The sequence below is a fragment of the Rhipicephalus sanguineus genome, chromosome 10, assembly GCF_013339695.2.
Source record: "Rhipicephalus sanguineus isolate Rsan-2018 chromosome 10, BIME_Rsan_1.4, whole genome shotgun sequence".
Lineage (NCBI taxonomy): Eukaryota > Metazoa > Arthropoda > Arachnida > Ixodida > Ixodidae > Rhipicephalus > Rhipicephalus sanguineus.
In genome coordinates, this window is record NC_051185.1 from 19,912,830 (window position 1) to 19,929,949 (window position 17,120).

Here is a 17,120-nt window from a genome sequence, read left to right on the forward strand (position 1 = left end):
TATCCACTTGCTGAACGCCCAGCCATCTTGAACTGGTAGCGCCGTTCATACTTGTGAACATTGTCGATCAAAAAGCAAATGTTACGCATATTTGAGGCACAACATCAATACGTAAGTATTAGGTGGTGTGTTCCTTTTCTAGAAAATACATAGATACATAATTTTAAAGACCCTAGTGTTTCTTAGGCTGCGCGGAAAATGCTAGTGTTTTTCGGGCTGCGCTGCAAATGCGACTCTATGAGCCAGATGCGGAATCATGTAATTATCGTCATTCGACGACATTTGCAGCGAAGCACGCAAATACGCGGCCTTTTTTCCTCTTTTTTTTTTTTGTCACTTCGCGTTTTTGCGCGCCTGAGAAAGTCCCGCCTTTCACGTGTATACCTCGAACGCCAAATGGCGTCTGCATCTTCAGGTGAGCGCCTGTCTCATTCTGGTTCTTCCATCTACTCGCCTAAAGAACTTGCGCCGAATTTTACCTGCACATGGTCGTCTAAGCAGACAAATGAATGCAACGCTAATGCCGCGCACGGATCACTTTCCACAGTTGTACGAAACGCGCGTAGGAATACATATGTGCAGAAGCTCCGCCTGGCTCCGCCCCCGTAGCTTACCCTACGTTGCCAAGAAAAGTTGTCCGCGACAACGCAACCTTGCATTGTAAAAAGGTTTGAAGAGGTTTAATGGAGTGATATATATAACCAAATTTTAGCCACAACAGCGAGATCTATTTTCTGTGCCTCGCCAATGCTAAGTTCCCGCTGTGTCATTCAACGAGCTCCACGTATCATTTACCAAATCGAGTTTTAGTTGTGTACGTCGGAGAACGCTGCGTTTCGCATAGAGCGCGGGCGCACTACGCATAACGCAGCGTTCCTGCGTACGCAACGCCGTTACGGGCGCTACGCGCACAGTACTGAAGCTTGCTAATAGGCTCCGTACAGTCGAGTTTTCCAGTGTGACTGCAGCGCCAGAACGCAAAGCCTAGCGGATAAAAAACAGCTAAATTGAAAGACGCGGTGGCGTGACTTCGCACTTGTCAAACCTGAAAAACAAACAAATGGTTGTTGCTATACAAGCTTGCATTCAATATAATTATTTTTCTGTTGCTGCAGGAATTCGGCTCATTACAACATGGAAGAGCTAAATGATGTGACCCTGCAGACTTTACTGGCACACATCCAAACTGCAGTCTGGAGAGATGGTGTGCCCACCGCTACACTGATTCAGATGCTTGCCCAACTTCCGACAAGCACTAGAGGGCCGTTTGCGGCAACCAGAGAAACCATAGAGGTGGTTGTTAGACGCTTTCCCTCTATTCTTTTCATAGACGCTTATGATAAGGTCCACGTTCGCTCAAAAGACTGTGAGGCGCCTACTGGCATGACGAAGCGCAGGCCCTCTGCTAATAAGCTGGATACCATCAAGTGTTTCCACGATGTCAAGGGCCGCATGACTCAGGTGATGAGTGGCTACGGCTTTGCCGTGATGGAACATCCCGTAAAATCACGCGTTTTTGTGCATAATATCTATGTCGAGCATGCAAGACCCAATGACCCAAACAGACTCGGCCTGCTAGTAGGGGACGTAATCATCATGGACGTAGAGGAGAATGTCGCAAGCAAAACAGCCCCTTTCGATGCTGTGCGTGTGCGACTTCTTGAAGCTGCCCCACAGCCAGTGCACAATTTGCGCCCCACCACGGCCGTGTCTCGTGCAAATGACTGTCCATTCCGATGCTATGCATGCGAAACGTCTCGAAGGTGCCACTCAGCATGTGCGCAACGCGCTCCCCACCGCAGCGATGCCCTACGCAAATAACAAAGAGCAGTTATCAGGCCAGGTTGGAGTCATTCACTCGCTCGATCGCGACGGTGGTATCATTACCTTCGGCAGCGAAGGTACAGAGCAGGCCTTCTTTTCGAGAAATAGCGTTCCCAAGACCTTGGTGAGAACCACGGAGATTATGCACGAGGTATTCAGTGTTGGCGATAAGGTGTGCCTCGACGTGCAGCGTAACCGGAATCCAAGAAGGCAAGAGAAGTGGGAGGCAACCATGGTGACCACGGTTTTGCACGGCACGCGAAGTGTGGTGTTTGAAGATTACACGGCACCTCCCAGACCGGCAGTGAAGAGCCGCGTTTCCAAGACCTCGCTGAAACCCACGGCAACGTTGTCCGAGTCATCTGGTGTAGGCAACACGTCACGCACCTGTGCGCAGCAACACTTTCCATGCAAGCAAGAGAAGTGCCAGGTAGCCATGGTGAACACATACCAACACAGTAGGTCCAGTAATGTCTGTAGTGTGCCTACCAGGACTGCACTTGCAATAGAGGAAGGGAAAAAAAAGATGCCCTGCACGAATGCCAGGAAGAAATTCACGCGCGGTCGTCTCGTCCTTGACCAGTGCGTCAGCGCAACGTTCTCTGGGCGCAGAAAGCTGTCAGGCTACAGAGGCACCCTTCATGCCGTGTCTGAAACGTTGGGGCACGTGAAGTGCCACTGCGACGGCACCATCATATTGGCACTAATCGACATCGTGTACTACCACGGCAAAAAGGTCGAGCGTTTCTGCGAGTTGTCTGGGAAACCGACTTTCGAGCAGGAGACAGACGTCCTCGTAGACGCGGTCGAAGCCGAGCGCGACTTCTGGCTGGCAACTCTAGTGTGGGCTGGCGAACGCCCCGCAAAACCGCACGTCAACCGCAGCGAAGACATATATTCCTCCGTTCTTGACTCTGTCAGGAACGGGGAGCTCTCGAAGGGTGACAGTCCCGTGTCGCTCAAATACCGCCTCAACGCCTGCCAGAAATGTCACTCTGCTTCTGCATATGACAGTGTGTTCGCTGGCAGCCAGAACGAGAACCCCGTTCAGGACAGCGGGACGGCACAGGACGGTTGGCAAGGTGCAGGAGCCAAGTGGCTGCCTACCAACAGCGTACCCCGCTTCCAACAAAGACGGCGTCATCCACTCTGACATTGCGTCATCGGTTTGGAAACCCAACGCTGCCATACAACCCGACCATGATCAACTCGAAGAAGCAGACTTTACCATCATAGACAACATGATACACCCGGCTCTTGTTGACACTGCCACGCCATGGTAAGCATTTGTCAAGTTGAGAAACAGTTTGGTTTCTCAGGTTGCCAAGAGTGATGTTACATTCAAACTAAGCCCTGAATGTGCTGTAGGCATTGCTTTACAAGCCCCCACAATTTCTCTGCAGGCAAGCGCTTGGGTTTTCCACATGCTCTCCATCTGCTTTAAGAATTAGGCCTCGCTATAGTGAAATGGTAATGGCAACGAACCTTATCAATAATATCAGAGCATGTGGTCATGCTCTATGAACTATAGTGAAAGTCGCATCACATGTCTTAACTTTGTTACACCCAACATTGCCTATAAGCACATTGCCGAAAGTGCCAAGCCTGTGTTCAGAGTACAATTATTGCCGTCTTCAATATACGCTTACCATGTATTGTAGAAGGGGTTGAAGAGGACAATTTTCAAGTTGAGAAAGGTGATGGTTCCGATTTGTGCCGAGCGTCGCAAAATATTCTATTCACACTGATATCGCTGTGAAACATTTGAGATTTGCATCAGTCTGTACGGTAAGTTGTCATATCTGCATACATCATGCTACAGAATGTGTGGGCACTTGTGCCTTGTGCAAAAAACGTGATTTCATGTGGGCGTGAGGGCAAGCCAAAGTGGCGGAGGGCTCTGTGCACGCCGTCTTCACGTGTACTCAGTGTTTAAGTGGGGTCGCACTGTGAAGTTTCATAGACGTGGCATAGTGAAACGGTAATGGCATGTTGGAACATTATTTATAATAGCAGAGCATGTGGTCGTGTAACATGAGAGCCAGTGGTAACAAGAAGATTAAAATATGAGATGGCGATGCGTTGTCCACGTTGCCAACGATCTTCACAACAGTACCCCAACTGCGCACACATGAACTGATCCAGTTTGCCCTAAATGTGTGTGTACACAGGCGCCGGACACCACACATCTCCAGCTACGTATGAGTGAACGTTACTGCTTTCTCGCCCGTAAAAGTACACGCCTACTTAAAATTTGCATAGGTTTAAATAATTTGTCATTGCTGTCAACATTTCACCCTTCAGACGAAAGTGTGCCTTTTGTTTTCATTTCAAATAAGTTCACGGGAAGATGGAAGCTTAGAGATGAAAAATCCTAGAAGACGGGGTCTCGCTGGAGCCAATGTTTCGACAAGTGGTCTTACCTTCTTCAATGCAGCAACTGTTGCCTTGAAGAAAATGCCACTTGTCGAAACATTGGCTCCAGCGACACCCTGTGTTCAAGAATCTGTTTTTATTCATTCATTCATATTTCATTCATTTATTTATTCATATCTTATTTTCAGCATTGCAGCCACTTCTGAAACAAAAGCATTTCAGGGCTCCATCTGTGCCAGTCCTGCTGATATCTTGGCTGGGCAGCCAGTGGCTTGTTCCAACACGCCTGGAGCCAGGCAAATGAAAGTGTCCTCACCCCATGAAGACAACACGACTGATATGCGTGGTAAGTGGATCATAAACTTCAGATATTTAAGCAGCGGAATAACTCAGTTGTACTTCGAAACAAGGCAGAAGTTCAGGAGAAGGTGGAAGCTTGGAGAGATTAATATTCTTGAACATGAGGCGTTGCTGTAACCAATGTTTCGACAAGTGGTCTTGTCTTCTGTTGCTGCCTTGAAGAAGACAAGACCACTGTTGAAACACCCCGTGTCCAAGGATCTTTCATCCCATGCTGTATGTGCTGTATGTAAGTTCTTAGACCTACATTGCCCACTAGTGGCTGCAGAAGGGGGCTATAATATGGCCATAATCGCCTTCCACATTGCAGCTTCGGAAGTCTATCGAAGAAACGAATGTGGTAGCTCAGTGCATGCCTCTAGATGATAAAAAGAAATTGAATAGGTTTCGTTAATTTGTACCATTCTGGTTTTAGGAGGGAGAGGACGAGAAAAAAAATTTGAGAAATGAAGTTTTGTGCCTAACAATTTGTTTTTCTTACCCCTTACTTCTTTTTTCTTGATTTCCAGGTGGTGGTGATGCTGAATACCGTGATCTTGATGTGAGTTTTTGCCCTTGCCCTCCTGCATGCTGGAATTATGCAGCACAGCCAATGAATGTGCCATGAAATAGTGTGACATCATTCGCAGTTTTGGTCTTCCAAGATTGACCGCTGCTCATACTGCTTGCTCGAGTTTGTTCAAAACTCTTTAAGGGCGATGAGGGTGGCAATTTGGGCGTGTTGGTATAGCATGATAATTGATCGTAGCACAGGCTAAGGACAGTGACGTTGTGAGAGTATATATACTGACGTATATATATGACGTCGTGAGTATATATACTAGCGGGATCAGGGAGTAATAAAACAGTTGTTGAAAGTTAGCGCTGTGCAGTGCCGAATGTGTCTTTCTTTTGTCCTTGTCCTTAGCCTGCGCTACCATGAATTATCTTTAAGGGCAACAGTTTTTTCATTTTAACTATGACGTATTGCGTGAGTTTTTTCAGTGTAACATCACTCGAAAGCAACCACATGAACCCAACAAAGAATTACTAACTGCCTTTGTTAACTGAAATGTGGAGCTATAGCAAGGAAAACGATAATAAAAAACTGGATGAAGGGTTGCTTTGTCACAGGCAGGAGACACACCTTGGTCTTCCTACAATGCAATTCGCCCAACCTTAGATGGTGTACTTTTTTTTCATGTTTTTTTTTTAATAAAAAGAAATAATTTAACGATACATGCCTAACCGGAAGCATCTCATTTTGACACCTCTTAAGATGACTTGGCATTTTGATGATTAGAACAATTGAGAAAGATACGTAACTTCTCATTAACTAATTGTATACAGAGTATTATACACTCAGCTTTGTTAGCTAGAGATGTTCCAGCTATTCTTGGAGCTTGGTGCATGATAGCTGGAATAGATCGTAGTCTTTTCAAACCTGCGCAGTGGCCCGGGATTGGCCGTCAAACCTTTCACCTTCTGATAAGCCAGTGTCTCAATGCTCTGTAATGTGAATTCAGAACTAATCTGTTGTCAGTAAAGTTCATGCATTGAAGTTATTATTTGCACTGGCCAAAATGCTTATTAAAAGTTGGCAGGTATGTATACGGGTGCTTTAAAGACTAACTCGTGCCGAATTGGTTGACTGGTACTATACTCTTGGGGCTTTAAAGGAACACTAAAGGCAAATATTAAGTCAATGTGGATTGTTGAAATAGCATTCCAGGAATCTCATAGTGCTTGTTGCGTTCCGAGGAAATGCTTAGTGTGAAAGAAAATTACATTTTATTGGTCCGCATACTGTTAGAGCAGTTCAAACCACCTGCCTCAGAGAACAACCTTCCGGCGTAGCCATGCCCGCCATTTACTCGCTTTACTGCACGACAGCGTAACGAAGCAAGGGGCTTTAGCAGAACACCGCCTGACGAAGATGGAACTTGCGTCGTCCTCAAGGGTAATGTCAAGAAGTTCTATTTTAGCACGAATCAGACTTTAGTGCACTAGTTGCGTCTTATTCCATCTTGTAATGCACTGAAATGTTTTGATCAATTGTACTGAGGCCCTACTACGTCATCGGGCTTGCGTTCCAGAATGTCCCACTGGTGGCTCAAATCACATCCTACGTTTACCTTAATATTTCAATTCCTAAAGCGCTGCTGCATATAACACTGGCGTTTTAGACATTCTCAAGCATTGATGTTTCACTCAGACAAATTGTTGTTATCAGTACGCGACGTGGGCCACAAGCTGCGTCTTAAAGCGAAAACTGTTACAAGATCACAACCGATCTTGGAGGCGTAGTTGTCCGCCGCCACTGCCGCCTGTGTGTATAACCGCTATTGTGCACATTCGCACAGTGAGAAAAAAAAATATTCAGGACTGAGTGGGATTCGAACTCGGGCTTTCTGCATGGCAGTCGAGTATTCTACCACAGAGCCACGCAGGCGCTTGGAACTCCGTCGCGAAAAGACCCTATACAAGCTTCATGTCGGGCAAAGAATCTCGTTAACAGATGAAATATAGTGTGGTAGAGGAGTGAAACCAGTCATTAACCGGGCATCACCAACCAGGCACCAGGCAGGAACAACCAGGCATCACCAGCTTCCCACCAATTACAAATGGTTCAGCCATAATTCTTGCTAATCAGCCACAGGATCAACAAAGTGCACACGCCTTACAGATGCGCAGTGGGTATCTTGCTGTGTGATGAGCGTTTCCCTACTTCCCAGAATTATGACCATTATTGGCGTAGTGGCTACCTTGCAACTTAGTTGTAGTAGTTGCCCCAAGTGATTTTACTACAGGCTCTAGAAAGGCCGCTGTTCCAGCTTTCGCTGCCACTACGCTGGGTGTGTCGCGCAGGTCTGGAGTTTTTTTCTTATTGGGAGTGTGCAACACTGCCCTTTTTTTTCTTTTTTTTATTCTCAAGGAGGAAACGGCGCAGTGGCTCTCGGCTGCCGTCCGAGACGGGATCAGAGGCATCGTGTACGAAGAGCTACACGAGGCGTTGGAAAAGGTACTGAAATAGATCTACTTGGAGTGCTCTTGACAGTGTCGACTATTATTATTTGGTGTCTTGCCTTTCGTAGCCTAAGACCAGATGTAGGGGTGTGCGAATAGTCAATTTGAGGTTTGAAGTGAGTAGCGATTTGGTTGAATAATTTTGAATCGAATAGTTCAAATAGTGTATATCACATATTATAAAAAAAGTGAGAATTTTTGTCATAGCCCAACTTACTTGCACAATACGTTTAAGAATTGGAATAAGGCTTGTGCGAATGTCACTTATTTGGTTCGAAGCTAAGTGGACGCAACTTTTGAGTAGTAGTAGGATTTGAATAGCAGTAGGCTGTAAGTTATAAGCGGTACAATATGTTGTGTTTTAAAGTTTACTGTACTTGATGCATATAAGCTGGTATAGCAAGTTTTCAAACTTGAAAAATAAATAGAGGTGAAGGTGATATGCACAATTTATCTTCGAAGTGTGGCTTCACAGCAGTGCGGATTTCCCCAAAACAGGTAGCTTCACGGCCTAGCAGTCCGGCGCTGCAGTGAAACCACCTCTACAGGGGGGCACACGTGGTCAAATTTCGAATGTTTTTAAATTCTTGTTGAAGCGAATACAAACACTGCAACAATCGTTTGAATATTCGAAGCGCTCAAATATTCGCCCACCAGCTGTAAGATTCGGACCTCAGCCTTCATTTGTGGTTGACAGCCTTATGGCTTAAAGGGCATTTGGAATTAAAGGATTGTATGGCTTCAAGGGCACTTAGAGTTGTCCCTAGGACCGTTGCTCGGTCTCCCATCCAGCTTAACAACCTTGCTCAATGCAGATCAACTATATTCACTTGCCTGAAGGCGTTGACTTTGCTGCCGTGCGGAACACCACGAGTCCAGCTCCTGTCGACACTGCCATGCCACGGTAAGTATCGATACAGCGAAAGAAAACAGGTTCCCTTGTTTGATTGCCAGGAGTGCCAAGTTATGTTCCAGCCTAGTTGTGAACAAGCTGTGGACGTCTTTTCGGTAGTTCTATTGATTTCCCTGCCAGTGACGCTTGTTTTCTTGTTGTTCTTTTGCCCACATGCTTTGCATATAAGTTTGACTATTGAACCTCATTTTAACAAAATTCGCATCCCACCATAAAGATCGCTTTGTTGTTCCTCGGTAATTATTGTAAGCATAATGCCACATGTACTCAGCCTATGGGTAAGAAGTATGGTTATTGTTGGTTTGAGTTTAGGGTTACCACGCATTACAGAAGCGGTTGAATGGGAGGGCATTTTGTGGGAATAGAAAGACAATAGTTATTTTTTTATGATTCGTGCTAACTTTCTATACATTAGTTGCATCATGCAATAATTGCTCTTACCTGCATTCAGTACAATGAGGCATGACCATTGGCACCCTGGAATAGACCAGACCACTTATTGCCTTGGTATCGCTGGCCGGTGCCGGCGATACTGAGGCGATATATGCATTTACTTTTACTTCCTTGCTCTTAATGCCACAGAGACACTGGGGAAATTGCGAAATTACGTTAACGAGAAAAAATTGTTGCTCATTCCATTCTGTGAAGGTAGATGAGCAGTGAAGCTGTTTAGTATACGAGTGATGCAGAATTTCGAACCATAGCTGGTCACATTCCCTGAAACTGAGTCCGAAATGTCTGGCGGCCAGAAAGGCTTTTGAATTTAGTATATGCTCACTCAAAATTTCTCATTTGATCATGGCATGGTGCTTGCATCTTTTTGCCGCACGTGCTTGGCGTTTTGTGCGCAGTCTCAACTGTTGTTTGCCGCCTGTGTGTTCCCTTCCTCATCTTTAGCGGACCAGTGCTGAGTAGTGTGGTTCATAGAGTTTCATACAATACTTACTAGACAAAACTCTGGCGCTAGTGTCTATGGGAGCTGCAACGCATGGCGCTTCAGCCAGCATGGGAATGACGGGTAGTACACGGATTTGTCTAAACTTTGTTCTTTCGGCTCTGTTTGGCTCCGCGTCACCTGCATCCGCTTTGTCGCAAAATGAAGTTCCACAAAAGTCAGCAGTTACACTCCACCACTTTAACCTTTTTAGGCTCACCAATTCAAATCTGGTCACGAAGTTCACAACGATCCATTCTTTTATCCGAAAGAAAATCAAAACGTAGCAATAAACAAAGCCACAGGTTCGTTCGAAGCCGTAAAGATGAGGATTAGGCAAATCCGTGTACTACCCATCATCCCATGGTGGCTGAACGATCGCAGCACCAGAGTCCCTTCTAGGTAATTTTAGGAAACTCTATGGTGTGGTTTGCCCAATCTCTGTGGCACAGACGTTTTTGTTGATAAACAGGAAAAACACACGGAACCCTAGCCATATGCAGCTTTGCTGTAAAGAGGGGAAACAACTTGCAGTGGGACATGCATGAGCTAACAGCAATTTGTCATCTCTCCATTGTCGTTCGTCTTTGTGTTATTTTTTTTCAGTGCTGCAGCCACGTCTGGAGCGACGGACATTCGAGGCTCCACGAGTGCTGGTTTTGCCAACGCCTCGCCTGGACTGCTAGCGGCGTGTTCCGACAGGGCTGGAACAAGGCAGCCAGCAGCAGCCTTGCGCCGTGAGTGTGACTCTACTGAGGGGAATAGTCAGGGGCATAGCCGGGAAGTATTCATGGGGGCATTCAACCCCCCTTTATGTATGTTTGTGCGTATTTGTATGTGTTCGTGTATATATAATACAAAATGTAAACATTTCGGATAAAATTTTATGCCTAACAGATTTATGTGATCTTGTTGTGTTGCCCTTTCTCCCTTTAACTTATTTCTTTTTTTCCTCATTTCCAGGTGGTGCTGAGGCTGAATACTGCGATCTTGACGTGAGTTGTTGACTTGTCATGCTGCACGCCAGAATTGTGCAGTGTAGCCGTTGCGTGCATTTTGAATAGCACGACTACCTTGCAGTTCTGTGTGTACCTTACTGAAAGTCTCTTATTTCGGTATCTCTTACAGTGGTCCACAAGCTTTGGGGGTTTTACGTCCTAAAACCAAGATATGATTACGAAGGGCGCCGCAGCGGAGGGCTCGGGAAATTTTGGTCACCTGGGGTTCTTTAACGTGCACCCAAATCTAAGTACACGAGCCTCTAGCTTTTCGCCTCCATCATAATGCGGTTGCCACAGCTGAGATTCAGTCCCACAAACGTTGTGTCAGCAGTCGCACCATAACCACTAGACCACTGACGGTGGTCTACAGTTTCCCTATTGACATCTCGATGATTAGGACAATTTAAAAAGTTACACGTCCTTCTAATTTAAAAAGTTCATCGTCAGGGTATAAGGAATTACCGGACTCCGTGCAACATGTGCTCGGTCTTATTAGCTTAGGGCGATGTCTATTTTTAGACCTCAGTGTGTCATAGCTAGGACAGTTTGTACACTTTTCAAGTATTACCAGTGGCCCCGATGCTCCACAACGATAATTTGGTGTAAACTTTCAAGAAAGTGCATACCCCGTATTAACCTCTGCTGAGTGGAAAAGTTAGAAACTCAGCAGTATGTACTTGAGTGCTTAGAGGAAGAAAAATTGAGCTTAGTTTCATCATAGGTTCGAATTGTGATGTGTGTTCTGCGTTGGACACACTATATGTTGGCTGTGTGCGATGTACTACAAGGCATCTCGTTTCTAATGTGGTAAAGTTGCCTTCTTTCTTCCACCAGGACCAAACCATGGAATGGCTCTCTGCTGCAGTAAGAGATGGACTCGAGGGCATAGTGCACGACGAGCTACACGAGGCATTGCAAAAGGTACTGCGTTACACATACGTGGTGAATTTCTTAATGGCCTCCTCAACAGCATTGGGCATTACAGACAAACAAGCGTGGTGCATAGGAGATACTGGTAGGCTAGTTGGTTGCACATGTTCTTTTAAGCAGCAGCGCAAATTAAAGAGATGAGAACAAAGTTGCCAACAACACAGGCACTGTCACATGCAGTCGCAAAGTCACAGTCGACACAGTCACACACAACACACATGCCGTGTTGTGTGCGAGTGTGTGACAGCACCTGAAGTATTTCCTTGCTTTCTATTTAGGTATAAAGCTGATTTTTCATGGGAGCACGACATGGTGTAAATTGTGTCTCACTGTGGACCAAAATGAAGATTTTCTGAAAGCTGTGATTTTCTCTCGTAAGATTTGCAAACTTCAGTGGTCAGAAAATACTTAATGAGTTTATTGCCTCACAAATCAAGCACCGCAAAAATTCACAGAATCCGTCAGATACGAGCGGAGATTTCTCTCTCACTGTTATTGCTTTCTCTTTTCTCTCACTTGAGCACGCTATAAACTAAGCATGGAGGGATGGCACAGGGGAAAGAAGTTACGTCACGTGCGCATCATGACCATGAGCACTTTTTCTTTTTACTTTGAACGCGCAGCTAAGCTTCAGCGAGATCGCAAGCCCGGCCACATGGCGGCCTCCCGCGGCAGGCGCAATAACTATTCAGCCAGCGATGCTCAAATCAGCCAGTGGACGTGAATGTGTACATGGCCCGGTCATTTGAGTATATGGCATCAGTTGTAGAGAGAAGAGCGAGCGATTTTTAGCTGACTTTGAGAATTAACCCATATATGCCCAGTGTCCTACATATAGGACGCTTCTTTGATGCACTCTAACATCGCTATTTCTTTAGCTGATGAGTAGCGCCACCTACAGCACATCAATTCCGGGCCGCATGCTGCGCTATAATGTTTGGCTCGCGTGTTCTCAGGAGCCTCGACTACCGATTGGCAGCGTTTTCTGACTATGCTGAAAGTCTTGCCGGGCCCCCTTAACCCTTTCAGACACTATGTACACAGTGGTATACACCACTTGTTTCTGCTAGTTGTATCAGCTAGTGGCTAACAAAGGACGAGATACATTGAGTTGGATGAATTGAACCTCCTGCATAATAAATTTGTCTTCATTTAATTGCATTTTGCAGTGTACTGTTGTATATGATCACTTTGCTGAAGGCACTGCCATGTTCGACGAGTTGTTTGACATGCCTCTTCTGGTGGGCCACGTTTTGACATGCTGCTTCCGGCGGGCCATGTCAAAAGTATAATTTTTCTTTGCTCAATGTGGACATAATCGAAAATGAATTTGCACCATTTTTCTCGCCTGGGATTTGATTCTATTTATGCACAAACAGAGCATGAATGACTTCAGAATAAAGATATTTAATTACAGTAAAATTAGGATTCATTACTACTATAACACAAATAAACTAATATGACATTTTTTTTGTTGCAGTAGGATATTGAGTGCCTTGAAATAACGTTGTACTATCAGTTTGATGCATTTACAGACGGTTCTTCCTAGGTGGCGCCTGAAAGGGTTAATACATTCGAGATGGTCACCAAAATGGCTGGGACATTGGCGTAGAATGACCCAAGAGTACCGCCAAGAGAGATTTGGCTTACGTGTTTGTGGCAGCACTGTCTATAGATTGCAGTTTTCTTGGTGTTACAATGCAGTGTTCACATTGAAAGTCAAGGACCGTAAATATTTGACGATTAACAGTGCACACATTGTTAATTTTCCTTTTGTCTCTCCTCTCTCTCTTTTCAGCTGTGGTTCAAGGAAGGATGAAGCGCTATATAGCTGTGTATGGGACAAGGCTATACTGTGTTCTATGCAGCAAATAAAAGTATATTTGCATAAGGACGCAGTGGACTGACTGTGTGTGTTTATGATTGTTCCTTTGACGACACATTTTGTCCACCTACAGCCAATGAACATCAGTACCCAGATGCATTTGAGCATAGCTCTGTAGCAGAGGTGGAGTTATTCAATTATAAAAATTCACATTTCAACTGGATGAAATTTTTGTTTCATTATACCCATTGCACTGTGATCATGTGCTACTGGGGACGAATGTGGCCAGGACAAGATACTTGCTAAAAAGCTGAGTTCTCGTTTAGCTTGAGAATGTATAGCCTTCATTTAAGAGTTTCATCCTGTGGTAGCAGTTGCGACTTACATTTGTTCATTACATAACAATGATCATGCATTAACAATGCAGAAATTAGCATTTTTTGCGAAGCCTCTGTCATGAAGACTCTTGTCCTATTATATGTGTGGTTATATGTATGTACATGTGAATACAGTAAACGCAATTGTAACAAAGCCAACAGACAATGAAAACCACGGAATGCATTAGGGAAATTAATGGCCTAACATAGAATGAAACAAAATTAAAAATGGCAAAATACAGCTGGCCACAGGTCAGATACAAACACACATTTTCAGTCTGGCTCCGTTATGATGGTGACTAACAGAAACCGGGCCCCCTTACTCGGTTTCTCTTCTTGTCGTTCATGGCGTATGTTGGCCTAAATTCCTTGTTTTGCATATGGCAGGTAGTAGTAGGGAAACCTCTAGCTGTTATTCTAGACGTATTATGAGAATACAGCACCAATGCTCCTGTAGAAGACTGTGTCCATAGCAAAGCGAATTACGTGCAGTATTTTGCATTTCAAAACTCGTCGCGTGAGCAAAGACCCTGGCCAGTATTCCCGCCTCAGACCTTCCAATGCTAGCAGTATATAGCTAGAATGTTGTTTCTTTTGGGCGGGGGGGGGGGGGTGTCAGCCATACCCTATATATGTGTTCGTGCGTTTTTATGTGTGCGTATATATACACACGCGAAAGTGAGTATTTCGGGGGTGGGTGGGGGGGTTGAACTCCCCACTGCACCCCTCCTGGCTATGCCAGTGCACAGCTACATTAGATGGAGACGAAAACTCATGTTTATGATGAGGACTACCGAACTATATCCTGTGACCAGGGGCGTAGCCAGAAATTTTTTTCGGGGGGGTTTAACCATACATTATGTATGTTCGTGCGTGCGTTTGTATGTGTGCGTGCCTATATACGCAAGCAAAACTGAAAAATTTCGGGGGGGGGTTTGAACCACCCCAACCCCCCCCTTGGCTACGCCCCTGCCTGTGACTTATCTCGATCAAAATTCACGGTTACCGTAAGTCTGCGCATGCAGACAGACCAGAACATACGCGACTGCTAGCTAGGTTGGGGCTTGCTTCCGGAGTGCGTCCCCCAACTCCCCCTCCCCGAAATCCTCGCAGTTTTTCTAAACACACGCATATGCGTGTGTGGAGGGGGGATTTAGACACCCCACGAAAATTGTCAATTTAGCATGTGTCATATACACGCGCACATGCAAACGAACGCAAGAAAATATCCCACCCCCCTCCCCTCCATGTCTGGCTAAAGTGTCTGGCTCCTGCCCGCCGCCCCCAGATCCTTGGAAAAACAAGCGTTCGAGTTCCCCCGCTCTCTGTCGTCGCCGTCCCGGCTTTAGGCGCTGCGCCGTGCTCCCATGGTGCTCCCGACCGGGCTGCAGAAATTAGGCGCCTTTTCCTTTTCAAACCACTACCACCACCACCGTACGGTACGATTCCGGCCCAGCCGTTTCGAGGTGTGCGTAGGTGAAGATCCGCACTCGGTTCACTTGCGTTTCGGTTTGTCATAAAGCGCTCTTACGCTAACACTACGAAAGCAACGAACGCTTTATCTGCGCACCCTATTCGAAAACTCCCCCTAAATCGACTAACGCGCAGGAGTTCACTTAAGTGGGCTAGTTAGTACACGATTAAAACAGCGCTGGACACGCAAATGCACTGCCTTAAATCTCGGTTAAAGTGTTCGATTGCGTCTCGAGCACACGCGCGTGCACGGGTATCTCGTGCAAGCGTATGTAGTACGTGGTGTCATGCTCGTTCTCGTGCTGCTCGGAACAAATCAGAAGCTCGCAGGCACGCACCACTCCAACTTCGTCACCTCATCGGAGTCTAGTACGCGAGCCGGACGAATCGAAACTCAGGTAAGGCTTGAAATATATATATATATATATCTAATACCGGTGTCACGCGGTGCACTGCTAATCGCGATTAAGTTCGACTTGGAATCGCATTTCTCTAAAGTGATTAGCTATCCCTTTTGCAGTTTGCGTAAAGGAGCCATATCAAGATAAAGAAATTCCATCCCGATCAGGCCCGATCGCGATCAAAAGCCGCGTCGGCATATCGAGTTTATGTCGATGAAAAGGGCCCTTCCAGCCGCTTAGCGCTGCAGCGCTACAAGATTAAACGCCACGTTCGTCTCAGTACGCGCAGCACAATCAGGATCTAAATGGAAGCAGGCTAAGCGGGCTAAGCACAATTGACTGTGACTCAGTTGATTACCGTTACGTTTGCACACAGGTTGACGGCCGGACGCTATCTCAGCTTCTTAGTACCCAAAGCCCGTGAGAAAATTAAAATAATGCTGTCGCCCACATTCGCTTGACTTATCAGTTATCAAGCAACCATTGCAAGAACGCTTTCACGAGTTACGATTGACAGCATGTCAGATGAAAAGGTAATTTATTTCCATTTTTGAAGCCTAAAAATGAAACACGCTCCACTCTCCCGAGTCGAAGCGTGATGCAATATATCGAACGCTCCGATGCCGACGGCATTTTTCACAATGCTTATTGCATGTGCGTTTGCCGAGACGCGCGATGGCTGCAGGCTGCTGCCATATGCACCATCGAGGAGGGTGGAAAAAGTGTGAGGAAGCGTCGCGTTACACGACTGAAGCCAGACATACTCGGCCAGTACGCTGCGTCTCAAAGGCGTCTCACGGTGCACAGCTGTTTGCGATCAAGCCCGATAGGGATCAAATTTCTCAACAGTGATTGGCAGACTGCGTAAAGGAGCCAACCACGAACAATTCGCGATGAGTGCCGATCGTGATCAAAAGGGACCGTGTGACAATGGCGTAGGCAGAAATTTTTTTTCGGGGGTTGGGGGGGGGGGGGGGGGGGGGGCACATCCTTGATCCGACATTGGGCCTGGGCAGACAAGTGGTGTCAAGTGTCATCTTGTGCTCTGTATCCCATGGGGGGAAAAGTTTCGGGGGGGGGGGGGGGCACAGGACCGGTGCGCCCCCCCCCCCCCCCCTCGGCTACGCTACGCTACGCCACTGCCGTCTGACACCGATGTTAGGCCTACTGTGCGAGGAAATGAGGCGTCACGGAGCTTTCGCTAGTCATTGCTGAAAGCCTAGTGAGTAAAAGTCCGGCGGTGTCGTGAGCACAAATGGTACGAAAAGTCACGTGATCAAGCGATGACGTCATATTGTTATGAAGTGTTTGGGTGACCGTCTCCTGGTCAAAGGTGAGCTGATCCCTAAGGTATTGCTAAACCAGGCTATGTGCAGAAAGCCTCATGGGGGGGGGGGGGGTTCAATGCAATCAACTGAGAACGTCTAAGTAATTTATTTAGTTCATTGTGGGAGCATGCACCCTGTGCTCTCTTCCTTTGAGTGTTAGCTAACGGGACTGTGCATTCTTTCTTCCTCCATGGCCCCAACTGCTTGAAGCACACGTGTGAAATGAAGCAGACAAAGAGTTCGTTGTCAGTGCATTGGTGGTTGCCATGACCCCGATCTGTGACGTCGAGTACCCCTGCTTACTTCAGTGAAAGTTTCTGCTGGCGGAAATTTTAAAATTGAACTGTTGGGTGAGAAATCGTGCAATATTAA